We start from the raw sequence: 3,566 nt of genomic DNA on the forward strand, positions 1-3,566 counted from the left end.
GGGGAATTAGTACGATGGGATATAGACGGGGCCCAAAGGAGGCGGCGCACTTTCTTTAACTGGGTGTGCTGGCTCCTCCCCTCTATGCCCCCTCCCACAGGCAGTTATAGGTAAAATAGTGCCCAAAGGAGAATGGACATACTTGAGAGAAGGAACACAACAACCATGAGTGGTGAGATTCACACATCAGCACACCAATAACGTAAAACGACCAGCAATGGCTGGTAACAAAACAGCAACAGCTGAACAGGTAACTACATGCCAGGAGGGCTGTAGAAAAACCAACACTACATTCAAATCCCAGGGTGCCGTGGGTGGCACAAAAGGAGGTTGTATGTGAAGTACCCCTTGCAAGGTCTGAACTTCTGGCAACACTGCCAATTTCTTCTGGAAGAAAATGGAGAGAGCTGAAATCTGGACCTTAATGCAACCGAGACGTATCCACACCAGCCTGCAGGAAACGTAAGAAACGTCCCAAGTGGAACTCTGCAGGCAGATACGTGCATTCCTCACACCAAGAGACATATCTTCCCCAGATATGATGATAGTGTTTTGACGTCACAGGCTTCCTAGCCTGAACCATGGTAGCAATAACCTTTTTGGAAAGGCCATTGTAAGCTAGGATGTTCCACTCAACCGCCATGCCATCAACTGAAGTTGCCGTAAGTCCGGGTAGACAAATGGTCCTTGTTGAAGATCTATTCTCAGTGGCAGAAGTCAAGGGTGTCACGATCCGGGTATCTGGACGCCATTTCTTACCCATCAGATGCCTCCTAAGGCTGGCTCAGCGCTCCAGGATCGGATCCCATCTGTTATCCTGATGTTCACATTCCTGCATCCTCTCCTGTCTCCCTGAGACGCTGTCACAGTCACGCCATATTACATCTGGCATGGCGTCTCCCGCGGCCTCCGCCGCCGTCCCTGAGCTTCTGCATGCAGAGTGTCAGAGTGGCGATTACGTCAGCCGCGGCCTCCGCTGTGTCCGCGTGGTTGGATGTGCACTTGTCAGCCTGGCGTCTCCTGTCTCCAGTGGTCGGCGCCGCCATTACTGTTTTCATTACCACATGGATTCCAAACCAAACTTCCCTCCAAGTGTCTGCATGGGCGCAGCCATCTTGGATTCTGTCAGCTGATCATTTCCTCCAATCTGTTGTCAGTATTGTTAATCTGCATAATTGCCTAGCCAATCCCTTCCTTGCTGCAGGTATAAATACACTGTGCCTGAGCAAGGAAGGCGTCAGTGCTTTGGTTGTCAAACCTAGTTCCTGTTTGTCTCTCTCCTGTGATTGTCTTCCAGGTTCCAGCTCCTGTCTCAAGACTTCCACCATAGAGACCCGCACCAGCATTCCACCTGCGGTGTAGCCTGACTCTCCAATCCATTGTGGATTCATCTGTTTCCAGCTACAACATTACCTGCTTCCAGCCCAGCTTCCAGCAGAGTACAGCTTCTCTTAAAGGGCCGGTGTCCTTTCTACACTTTACCACTCTCCACCGGTATTATTATTTCTCCGCTCTCAAGTTCTACATTTCAGCTCATATTTCATCGCTCCCAAGTTCATTTATTATTTAACTGGTTCCAGCCAGTATCCACTCCGTGCTAACAACAGTCTGGTTCCAGCCAGTATCCACAGCAGCCGTTTTATCTTCAGCAACCCAGCTTTTCCTGGAACACCAGCTGGTACAATCCTGGGTTATCTCCATTGCTACAGTTTGGCCTGGTAAGGACTTTCCATCTAGAAGATTATAAGAACTATCTCACACTACCAGTGCTCTGTGGCTCCTGCCATCCTGTAGTACCCAGGAATTGTATTTATTCTTTGCTGACTTTTACGTTTTCTTTTACTGCTGCTGTGTTGCGGAGTTGTCCTAATAAACATCATTGACTTTTATCCAAGTTGTCGTGGTCACGCCTTCGGGCAGTTATTATTCATGTTACTTACATGTCCAGGGGTCTGATACAACCTCCCAGGTTCCGGTACATCTCAGCCCCTACAACTGAGGCTGCCTCCCGTCAGCTCAGGCCCTCAGTTGTGACAGTAAGCACTGACCTAATGAATCCAGCCGGAGACCAGGATCAAGCGGCCAGGCCGATGCAAGAACTGGCAGCCCGACTAGAACATCAGGAGGCTGCACAGGGCCACATCATCCGCTGTCTCCAGGATTTCTCTACTCGGCTGGATGGGATTCAGACAACTCTCCGTGGATCAGGCGCGTCTGGTGCGTCAACCACAGTGACTCCAGCTATAACCCCACCCACCTTACCCATTTCTGCTCCACGTCTTCATCTTCCAACGCCAGCAAAATTTGACGGATCTCCAAGATTCTGCAGGGGATTTCTCAACCAGTGTGAGATTCAGTTTGAGCTACAACCTGGCAATTTTCCCAGTGACCGTACAAAAATTGCCTACATTATTTCTCTTCTCAGTGGCTCAGCCCTTGATTGGGCATCACCGTTATGGGAGAGGTCCGACACCCTGCTATCTTCTTACGCTGCATTCGTGTCAACATTCAGGCGCATCTTCGACGAGCCAGGCCGGGTAACCTCAGCTTCATCCGAGATTCTCCGTTTACGCCAGGGGTCACGTACTGTAGGACAATATCTGATACAGTTCCAGATCCTGGCATCCGAACTGGCATGGAACGACGAGGCCCTGTATGCTGCATTCTGGCATGGCTTATCTGAGCATATTAAAGATGAGTTAGCTACCAGAGACTTACCCTCTAAGTTAGATGAGCTAATCTCACTCTGCACGAAAGTTGATTTACGTTTCAGAGAGAGAGCAACTGAGCGTGGAAGATCATCTGCTCCAAAATCTTCTGCTCCTCCTCCTCGCCAACTGTCACCAACTGAAGATGAGCCCATGCAAATTGGCCGTTCCCGTTTAACTCCTGCTGAGCGCCGAAGACGTCTCTCCGAGTCTCTCTGTCTTTATTGTGCAGCTCCGTCTCACACCATTAATGCCTGTCCCAAACGTCCGGGAAACTCCAAATCCTAGCTCGCCAAGGAGAGGGCCGGCTAGGAGTAATGATCTCCTCTCCATCTCCTCAAGATTGTAATCTCCCAGTCTCGCTTCAAGTTGCTCAACGTTATCGGAACGTCATTGCCCTCCTTGATTCCGGAGCAGCTGGGAACTTTATTACCGAAGCCTATGTTAAACGGTGGTCCCTACCCACCGAGAGACTTCCTTCGTCCATTTCTTTAACTGCCGTGGATGGCAGCAAAATTTTTGATGCTGTTATTTCTTTAAGGACTCTACCAGTTCGTCTGAGAGTGGGAGTTCTTCATTCCGAACTTATTTCTTTTTTAGTGATTCCAAGAGCCACACATCCTGTGGTCCTGGGCCTTCCATGGCTCCGTCTTCACAATCCATCTATTGATTGGACAACTACGCAGATTCTGGCATGGGGTCCCTCCTGTGCTGAGACATGTTTGTTTAAAGTATTGCCTGTCTGTTCTTCCTCCCCCAGGTCGTCTGATGTTCCACCTCCTCCATATCAAGATTTCACGGATGTGTTCAGTAAGGCTTCTGCTGATATCCTTCCTCCTCATAGAGAATGGGACTGCC

The sequence above is a fragment of the Pseudophryne corroboree genome, chromosome 8 (assembly GCF_028390025.1).
Source record: "Pseudophryne corroboree isolate aPseCor3 chromosome 8, aPseCor3.hap2, whole genome shotgun sequence".
NCBI lineage: Eukaryota > Metazoa > Chordata > Amphibia > Anura > Myobatrachidae > Pseudophryne > Pseudophryne corroboree.